The sequence below is a fragment of the Schistocerca piceifrons genome, chromosome 3 (assembly GCF_021461385.2).
Source record: "Schistocerca piceifrons isolate TAMUIC-IGC-003096 chromosome 3, iqSchPice1.1, whole genome shotgun sequence".
NCBI classification, from domain to species: Eukaryota; Metazoa; Arthropoda; class Insecta; order Orthoptera; family Acrididae; genus Schistocerca; species Schistocerca piceifrons.
Window position 1 is genome coordinate 29,168,711 of NC_060140.1, and position 11,258 is coordinate 29,179,968.

The window sequence follows — 11,258 nt, forward strand, 5'->3', positions numbered from 1 at the left end:
CCACAACACGTTACTCAACCAATCGTCATCTTCCGCCATCTTTTGAAACGCCCACACCGCAAATGCCCTCCGCTTCACTAAATCGCCAGGTAATAGTTTAGCATCGGAGGGTACGCCTCAGTGCCAATCAAACAGTAGTGTATGGAATGCCGGTGCGACGTGCGAGTGCACAAGCGCTGACTTCCCCGTGCATAGGCGAACCCGCTACAGTCTCCATTTCTTCCTGAACTGTCTCAGCAACATTACGCCTTGAGCTCGGTCGGCCACCACGGGGTCTATCGTCTAAACAAACCCGTGGCTTTGAACTTCGAAATCATTCTCGCCACAGCTGCATTTGTCAACGGACCTTTACCCGTTCGAATCCCGTTCCTATGGCGATAGGATCGTAACGCTGAACTAGAAAATTCCCCATTCCGATAATACAGCTTCACTAAAAGCGCCTTTTCACGTAACGTCAACACACTGCGACTGTTGGCGCATCTGATTCTCTCTCTCTCATTGCAGCTCCTTATATACACGATTGTCATGCGCGGTTGTAATATCTCTTTATATTCGATGAATTATTCTGATACAATTTTACCCTAGAATGACGTTTACTAATTTTCTATCTTCATACTCGCAGAATCCATGCGCAAAGTAGTTTCATACAATAGCTATTCCATGAGCACATAATCATTCCTTGTAGTACTCTCTCTGGTGGTTGTTAGAAAAAAAGCTTCCGAGATTGTCTTCGTGCCGATTAGCCTGAGCTTGGTTTGAAGAATTGTAATCTGAATATTGAGATTTATGACAAAAGATAACTGAGACGAAATTGTACGATTAAAAGGGAAATATACACATATATTGCTCCTTCATACAAAAGGTGTGTATTTGACATTTGAGAATTAATGATATTCATCGATATATTGCGTAGTTGTTAATCAGAAGGGAACTTCCGAAAGACTGGATACGAACCCGCATTTAATAATCCAAGAGCTTCATCACTTCTTCGGAAGGTTAAACTTCATCAAAGCCAAATATCCGCTTGATCTGAGGTTTCCCGACTGATTATACAACGCTCCCAAAATTACGAGGCATTTCATTTGTACAGATTAGCAAACTGCCGCAAAGCACGAGCCTCCAGAGAAGAAGAATCATCGCCTGATTTTATTCTAACAAGTAAAATTTCTTAATCATTTTGAGTGACTGAGTTATGACTGTGTTTCATATCATGAATGACTGATTGCTCGAACGAATTGAGAACTACATAATTACATAGATAGGAGGAAAAATTACACAGTCATTGACGTTTTGCTGTCCAGCGTGATCTGTCGGAGATTTTTTGAACTTTTGTATTTTTTTGGTTCTAATAAAACCCCATGTCATTGCAAGCATTTGTGTCAATTTTTACCTCTCTATTTACATTATTCCGTGATTTATTAAGTTTTCAAATGTATACTGACTTTTTGATCACCCAGTGTGTACAGCACCAATATACGGTGTTCCAATTTGTTGTTATGCTTCATTACATTTGAGCTCAAATTTTACTGTCAGATTCAACGAGAGATGGTTGACAAGCTTATTGTACAGTAGTTACGTGTATCACACGTGCTGCCGTTATAGTGTTCCACACAAGAGTACCACCGAGGAGAAGTCGGATCCCGCTGCGGAAGAATTTCGTACAGTGTCGCCACAGAGGTGGCAGCTGGAGCTGCTTCCAGCTGTGCCCGTCCGCTGTGTCGCCGGCGCGCCGGTATCGCGTGCCGCGTGTTTGCGCAGCCTATCTGTGTGGGCCGTCCTGTCAGGACACCGCGCCGGCGCCAGGCGCGGAGAGAGGAGGCGGGCGAACGCGCACGGCCGCTGCACCGTCCAGTGTCGGCGACCTTCAGGGAGTCGGGCTGTGCGACGTAGCAGAAGCAGTGAACGTGGTACTGCTCAAGTCTCTTATGCTCGATTTGAGCGAAACGAGAACGACAAGCTTTGAGGGTCTGTGGACAGTCTGATGAACAGTAACGACATACAACGGCGTTACAGAAAACACCAGTTAAGGTTAGTTTACACGGCGCCACCAGTTTGCGAAACCGAGCTTCGAAACTGCACTGGCGGTCAGTGCGCAAGCGCGGAATGCGGTTGGACAACGAGATGTCGAAACTAAACAGTTTCTGTTTGTTTCAATCTTGCCGACATGAAATTTATAGCGTGTGTGGTTTGAAATTAGTTGTAATGTCAGTAGCGTTGAATCGGTACACTCTATAAGCAGCAGGTTTCGCTGCTCGCTCGCACCGAGAAATACAAACAGAGGCGGCTCTGCCGCCAATTTTATTGCACGACGCGGCCGGCCGCGGGTGCAACAGAACTCATGTAGACGGGTGGAAAGAAATGTGTCAGGCTTCATAATACGTATTTATATGTGACATGTATTATGCATTTCGTGTACGTGAATCTGGATTTGCACATGAACTTTCCTAATCATCACCACACCTTTGCGTAAAGCATGGCCAAATCTTTGTTGGGAAGTAGTTCTGTAGTATAGTAGTGCCAACGTAACTCCTGGGTAGGGGATCAGAGAGACATCACAGGTAGGTAAAAGTCAAAGACGTTCCAGTGTCACACGATTTGGGGTGGAGAGGTTGGTCACGGCCAAGTGGTTCGACCATCCCCTCCACCGGGGCCCAGGAAGACCTCCGGGTGTCAGCCATATTCGAGGGGTGTTACAGAAGACGGGTGAGTGAGCAGACGTGCCCTTAGTGCGTCTGTCTCAATGTTCACGCATGGAAGAGGGGTATTTGAATATTTGTACTAATTCTTTTATTTCCAGCTTTGAATTGTGTAAGGAAATAAACGTTCTCGTTTAATTTCTGGAAATGGCCCCCTGTGTTAACGTATCTGGTTCCCAGTTTGCCCGTTATTCTCCTGACATAGTGGATGTCCTATGTAAAATATTGAGAGAATTTGGTAGTATACATTTGGCCAACGCAATTCCGTCTTGATCGTAGAAATGTGCGTGCAGATTAGTATATAATATATAATTTGTAAAACTGTGATATCTGTAAACTGGACCAATTGCTACAATCGCTGTAAAGTTCAGTGATAATGTTTAAAATAAATAGGTAATCAATTGTTATCAATCTTTAACATACCTTAAAAATCACAAAGAAATCAAGTTAAAGGAACTCATTTACAATAAAAGATATAGAATTCAGGGACCCACACATCAGCGTGTGAGCCCTCGAGCCCCTTGCCTGGTATCGTACAGAAAGGGCACGCTCTCTAGGTAGCGCTCTCAAGCTCCCCTCCATAGTTATCCGTTGCGCAGTTTTGATTCACGGCTTGACGACATCGACTTTCATCTGGCGTCCCTAGGCAAGGAGGTTAGACGGGACACCTTTCAGTGTGTCGACAAACTTAAATATGAAGAGACGAACGGAACAAATTTTTCGCTGTCCGGACATCTATGCTGTGCTATTTGTGGGAATTCAGTGAAGTTGGCTACCAAATCCACGAGCCACGCGGTTTTACAGTTGACGCCGTCTTACTGGGTCTCAGCGTGGACAGACTAGCGGCATCTGTCCTGAAGCTCGAAATTCATTCCACATAGAGGAGCAAATAAAATACGATAAACACAAGGAAGTGAAACACCTCGCTGTGGAACAAGCCACATCTGCAAGATGTGATCACGGCGGATTCTTTCTTAGGGATGACTGTGTACAGGAGGAACAGCTACACAAATCTGGTACAGAAGCTGAATTCTTCATTCAATATTCATTTATGTGACCGCACAGTACTGCGTCAAATTCGGAAATTACGGTCATGGCATCACAAAGAGCTGGCAGTAATTTTGCAGATGTAATTGATTTCAGAACATGAAATACGTGAAACGATTACCAGTCTCCACTTAACACAAAAAAAGTATCTTTCTTCATGATCGCATCACTAACTTTGTTAAGAAGAAGAGTAAACTGTTCTGGTGACGTTATAAAACGGTTGAAGTAACTTCTCGGATCTTCCACAATAATTACTTTCAGCAAGGTCGCTGAACAACGGAGCTGACTTTCTTTTCCTTATTCGATGGCGAATCGAAATTCGTTCCTAATTTCTTTTCTTATGCAGCGATTTCATGCACACAAGCATTAACTTTGTCGCTACTCGTGCAGCTCTCAAGACTTTCATTTCCGAGTTGACTTTGTCACACACGGAACCATTTTCACGAAACTGTTTTTCAGACCGTGTTCCGCAACCTGATATCGCGGTGTACACTAGGCTTTACAGAGGGCAACGCCTGCCGCTAGGCATCCCTTTCAGCAGCTAAGTTCTGCTCCACCTCCAAGCCAGTATATTTCTCGAGTTCTATTGAGAGAAAAGTACCCTAGTGCACTCTTAGCGGATTTACTAAGGGACTTGACGTAGACGTCTTAATGTTTACAAGAGGATCTACACACATCTACATCAACATCTAAACTCTGTGAGCGACCTTACGGTGTGCGGCGAAGCGTACCTGTAGTACGAGAATCATTTTCCGCCTTTCTAATCCATTCCCAATAGCGCGTGGGAATAATGACTGCCGACAAAACTCCGTTTGAGTGATAACACCACTGATTTTCTTATCTTTGTCATTCACGTAACATATATGGAAGTAATACGTTGCCCGACCCTTACTAGAGCGCACTCTCTGAGAAACCAGCTGCATCTCTCCGTGATACACAACGCCCCTTTTCTAGTGACTGCCACTAGGGGTTGTTGAAAGTCTGCTTAACGCTGTCACAACGAGACGTGGTGCTCTTCGTTGAATCATCTCTGCGTCCTCCGTACAGCCGCGCGGGTTTAGCCGAGCGGTCTAGGGGGCTGCAGTCTTGGACTGTACCTCTAGTCCCGGTGAAGGTTCGAGTCCTCCCTCGGGCGTGGGTGTGTGTGTGACCTTAGGATAATTTAGGTTACGTAGTGTGTAAGCTTAGGGACTGATGACCTTCGCAGTTATGTCCCATAAGATTTCACACACATCTGAACATTTTTTTCCTCCGTAAATCCTACCGAGGGAGGTGGCTCAGTGGTAAGCAAATTCGGATCGCATTTGAGAGGAAGACTTTCAAACCCGCTTCCAGTCATGAATATTTAGGTTTTCCGTGATGCCACTTCAGGCAAATGCTGGAATGATTCCTTTGAAATGGCAGGGCCGATTTCCTTCGCTATCGTTCCCTAATCCGAGCTTGTGTTTCGTCTCTAATGACTTCGTTGTTAACGGGGAGTTGAACACTAACCTCCTGCTCCTCCTCCGTATATCCTTCTCGGTAAGTATCAGACTGATAAACAATATTCACGAAATCGTCGGACATCTGTTTAGTCATCCAAACCTTTCGTGGATGAGTTACGTTTCCTTAAGATTCTTACAGTGACTCTCAGACTGGCAACTGCTTTCACTACAATTAACATTACGGCGCCGTCCCGCTCTAGGTGACTCGAGGCGATTACTCATAGCTAATTCACTCTTGTCATTGTTTCCACTGTGTTTTGACGAGTGACGGATCTATTCACCTATTAAGGCACAATGTGTTATACTTATTTGTGTTCAACTTTGAGGTCGTGCACCGATCATCGATCCTTCGCAGCTCTTCCTGCATTCCGCTACAGCTTCCTGGCGCGCCAACCTTCTTGTGGACAGTATGATCGTCTGTGAACAGCCTCGTGGAGCTTCCGACGCGGGCCCAAAGACTTGCCTTTCTTATGTGCCGGAGTACTGTAGCAAAAGTTTCACTTTTAAACACATTAATGTATTGTTGTTAGCAGCGGTTGAATATTTTGCAGCTAAGAGTGTAGTTATAGGTTTGTAGACAGTTTTTCCGAAGATTCTTGGCCCAATGGATTTTCAGCTCCACTATCATTTAATCAACAGACAACATCGCTCTAATAAACTGATGAAAGAACTTGCGTATCTTTCGGGCTTGTTGTTTAATAGCTTCCCCAATTATGCTGCTTTCGGAGTAGTCTGTAATTTTTGGAAACCAGTAGAGACTTCTCAGCTGTAACTGAACTCGCATGTAGTATTTGAAACGCCTTCCTTACCCAGCGTTATTGCGTCGGAGGCTTTCTCTCGGTCCACAAGTAACTGCGACACTTCTAGTGATCTTCGTTAGTAGCCCTGACTTACGGCTGGTGACGCTGGTAAGTTTCCACTTCGCACGGCCTGTGCGTCTTCCTTGGTCAGCTGCTAACTTTGTCTACTTTTTCAACGTCTTATGTCTTTGCAGTTCTCCCTCTCCATTCCTCCGTTGTAGGCAATTTCTTCACAATATGTGTCGCAGCCAAAATGCTTTCCACATTGTTGTCATGTCCATTAGCATTACTTCCTCTCCTTTCCTTATAAACACTTCTTCATTCGTCACCCTGGCAGTCCTTCACTTTTAGCATTCTTCTTCGCAGCTCCAACTTTCCAAGAACTTTTCCTCTTTGTTTCGACTATCCATCATTCGCTTCCTCATAGTACCACCCTTCCGCTAAAACAGTCAGTGAGTCTTTTTCTTAATTCTGTGGTAATTATTTTTGATGGCAACAAACTTTTCATATTTACGGAAGTATATATATTTCCCACCCACAGATTCCATTTTATGTCACCACATTTCGTACCAAAACATTTTCCTTCTTCCTCGGAATTTGTCGTCAATAGTAATTTTACGGAGCCGTCATGAGCACTGATTCTCATCACTTTTGTCTTTCCTACATTTACGCTTAAGCTACATTGTTTTTTCATTTTTACATTGCTCGTCATTGTGAATTGAAGTTTTTCGTGTGATTCAACCAACACTGCCCTATAGTTTCCATACTAAACTGATTTTATGTTTCTTCTTCCACTGTAATACATCTTGCTTTTTTCTAATGTTTCGTCTGTTGGTTTCTAACCACGAATACTCAAAGTCGTTGGTGAAAAGCAGCGCCTTTGTCGATCACACGTTCCAGTACCGTGCCACCTGCTTCCTGATCGCCGAGCCACACAGCCCTTTCGGTCATGTGCAAATTTCCTCTATCAATCTTCTGACCTTCCAGTCTACACGGTAACTTCTTCTGTCAAACATCTACTCCGAAAGAACAAAACATATCTACATATCATTTTTAACTTCAGGCATTCATCGTGCCATCAATAACATCAAATAACATCTCAATGCAATAAAAAGCGGATTTTTTGTGGCATGAATTCAGCAAGTCCTTGCTAAGTATCCGGAAGTTCGTGACAGCAGATGTCTATGCAAGCAATCACGCAATTCCAGTAAATTATGCACCGGTGCTTTGTGGGCGTGCAGCCGACGCCCAGTAGCGTTCCTTACCTTTCCATCGGGTTCAGAACATGCGAATTTTGTCTCCTAGAGATCAACGTGAGTCCTCTGTCAAGTTACTTAAAGCACTACAGTACACGATTCCGGAACAGTTTACACAGGCTCTTACAGTGCTGGAAGCCATCACTGCCGCTAGGGAAGTCACGGAACTTGAAGGGTTGCAAGTGGTCAGTAACAATTTTCACGCGTTCCACAGCTGTCATAACGCTTTCGGTTACCCCTCCCATGACAACCCCGCTGATTGCTCTTCATAGGACAATACTGCCCCTACCGGCCTACACATAGGGCGCGGTGCATGTTTTGTGCAGCCTTTCACCTGAATGGTGGGGGATCCGGACACGACCGCTGCTCTGGAGCGACAAGAAGTGTGCGTCATCCGACGAGGCGAGTGACTGGTTTCAATCGATCCACGTACCAATCTCGATTATTTCGTACGCACCGCAGTCCCAACGGACGACGTGGCCTGGTCAATATGGGAAGACGTAGACGTCGCTCGCTGCAGAGCCGCACGTGGAGCAGTGCGGTGTGGTGAGGAACAGCTGTGCCTGCACCAGCACTGTTCTCTGTAGGCAGATCTGCCACGAGCCCCCGACATCCATGTTCAGTGTTGAGACTTGGGCGTCCAAGTTCTTGTCGCCTATTCGTATTTGCACCGCCCCCGAATGATGCTCACGGCAGTATTTTATTTATTTAATCGTGTCAGAAGCATCGTACATAAAATCAGAATAATTAACATATACATATCAAGTATATAACAAATACAAAAAGAGCATAAAAGTATACAGATATATAAGCTGGGTCAAGTAGTTTTCGATTTTATGAAGTCTTGGACCAGAACCTGGCCACGTCCAGCGCTTCCGGGGTGGCATTCATCAAATCCTTCGTGGTGCAGATGCCTGGGCACAGCACACACTGCGTGAGGTGGGTGGTGGTTTAGGTGTGTCCACAGTCACACAGCGCCGGCTCATTTGAGAGGCCCCATTTGCGCATATTCTCTTTGGGTCGTGTGACACCAGAGCGCAGCCTATTAAGAGATTTCCGTGTCGTCCATCCTTCCATACGGCCAGGAGGGAGTTCTTCGTTTGGGACTAACCATTCCCCAAGGTGCGCGTTTTCTTCTCGCCACATTGTCAGCCTCACTTGCTACGGTGTCCTGACGATGTTTTCTGTTGTGTGCAGGAAGCTTCTTCTGGATTTTAGTCGGCGGCGGGCTGGCTCGTGTTTGTACAGCGGGTGGGCAGGTGAGGTCAGCGCCTTTGTCTTTTCCTTCCTGGCCGCTACTTTCCTTCTAATATCTGGTAGCACCTCGCCTGCCAGGCAGTACAATTTATCAGTCGGGGTTGGTCTCAGACAGCCTGTGATGGTGCGGCAGGATTCATTAAGCGGTATGTCCACTTGTTTGGCGCGACTAGAATTGTACCACACTGGGCACGCGTACTCTGCTGCTGAAAAGCACAAAGCGAGAGCTGTGGTTCTCACTATTCCAGGCTGCAACTCCCATGTAGTGCCCGTTAGTTTGCACAAAATGTTGTTTCTCACGGCTACTTTGTGTTTAGTGTTCATGCAGTGCTTTTTATAGGTGAGTGCTCTATCCAAGGTGACGCCTAAGTGTTTTGATGTTTCGCAATGTTCCAGGGTCCTTCGCAGTTAACTTGTAGTCTTCTTGCAGATTGTCTGTTCTTTAGGTGGAAGACGTAGGTTTGGGTTTTCCCTGTGTTGGGTTTGAGATGGTTCCCCTGTTCGAGGACTTCTGACAGATTCTGTTCAACAGTTACAAAGCTGTCTACTTGAGCTGTAATGGCGCAATCGTCTGCATATATGAAGCTTTCGGTACCTTGGGGGAGGGGCTGGTCATTATTATATATATTAAAAAGTGTTGGGGCCAGTACGCTTCCTGGGGGGAGGCCATTATTCTGTATCAAAATCTTCGATTCTGGATTAGGTTTCCAATCAGTAAGGTTAGTCTGTAGTCCCTATTCACTGCGTATATTTTCCCAGGAGTAGTCGGTGGTTGACTGTGTCGTAGACTGCTGATAGGTCTAGGAAGACAGCCCCGGTGATCTTCCTGTTCTCGAACCCATCCTCTATGTGTTGCGTTAATTTTAGCACCTGTGACGTGCAGCATTTGCCCTGTCTGAAGCCTGATTGTTGTGGGATCAGGAGGGGCTCACGGCAGTGACATGTTGCGTATTAATAAGCTTACAAACAATCAAGAAGCTGGTATAGGTATGGGTATTCAAACTAAGAGATATGTAAACAGGCAGAATGCGGCACTGCTGCCGGCAACGCCTTTATAAGACAATAAGCATCTCGCGCAGTTGTCAGAACGGTTACTGCTGCTACAATGACAGATTATCAAGATTTAAGTGAGTTTGGCTAGTGGCTATGAGCACTATGGGACTCAACATCTCAGGTCATCAGTCCCCTAGAACTTAGAACTCCTTAATCCTAACTAACCTAAGACATCACATACATCCACGCCCGAGGCAGTATTCGAACCTACGACCGTAGCGGTCGCGCGGTTGCAGACTGATGCGCCTAGAACCGCTCGGCCACTCTGGCCGGATATGTGAGTTTGAACGTGTTGTTATAGTCGACGCACGAGCGGTGGGACACAGCATATCTGAGGTAGCGATGAAGTGGGGATTTTCCCGTACGACCATTTCACGAGTGTACCGTGAGTATCAGAAATCCGGTAAAACATTAAATGTCCGGCATGCAAGAACTGGAGAAACAACGACTGAATAGAATCGTTCAGCTTGACCGAAGCGCAACCCTTACGCAGATTGCTGCAGATGTCAGTGATGAGCCATCAACAAGTGTCAGCGTGCGAACCATTCAACGAAAAATCATCGATATGGGCTTTCGGAGCGGAAGGCCCTACTCCCGTAAGCTTGATGATTGCATGATACAAAACTTTACGCCTCTCCTGGACGCGTCAAAACCGACATTGGACTGTTGATTACTGGAAACATATTGACTGGTCGGACGAGTCTCATTTCAAATTGTATCGAGTGGATGGACATGTACGGGTATGGACACAATTTCATGAATCCATGGGCCCTGCATTTCAGCAGGGGACTGTTAAAGCTGGTGAAGGCTCTGTAGTGGCGTGGGGCGTGTGCAGTTGGAGTGATATGGGACCGCTGATACGTCTAGATACGCCTCTCACAGGTGACACGTACGTAAGCATCGTGTCTGATCACCTGCATCGATTCGTGTCTATTGTACATTCCGAGGGACTTGGGCAATTCCAGCAGGATAATGCGACACCCCACACGTCCAGAATTGCTACATAGTGGCTCCAGGTGCACTCTTCGGAGTTTGAACACTTTCGCTGGCCGCCAGACTCCCCAGAGATGAACATTACTGAGCATATCTGGGATGTCTTGCAATGTGCTGTTCAGTGGAGATCTCCACGCCCTCGTACTGTTCAGGATTTATGGTGTCAGTTCCCTCCAGCACTACAGCAGTACTTCAGGCATTAATCGAGTCGATTTCAGGTCGTACAGCGGTCCTTCTGCGTTCTCGTGGAGGTCCCGCGCGATATTAGGCACGTGTATCAGTTTCTTTCGCTCTTCAGTGTAGTACTGACCTAACCCTTTTCGCAGATAATGTAGTTACGTATAATGAAGTAGTGTCGAGCAGCTTCGCCATTTAGGAGACGCTCGTTTGCAGACAGCTGGCCATACCAAACTGCCCTTTTCAAAAGTCGCTGGGGCCTGTGGATTTTCCAATTTCCCATTGTCGCCAGGAGGCTTCCCCATTCGTGTCTGCTCCGGTTGCATAGTGCCTGCAATTCCTCCATACGGTGAGCTGTGGTTTTTGTGTAGACTTTACTGTATGTGTAAGAGGCGATGAAATAATACCGGTCGAATGCCACGTTAACCCCTTGCTTATGTGCCGGTGGTTTTATACCCGCCTCGGACTCGCGCTCTGTTGAGCATACGTTGCAGC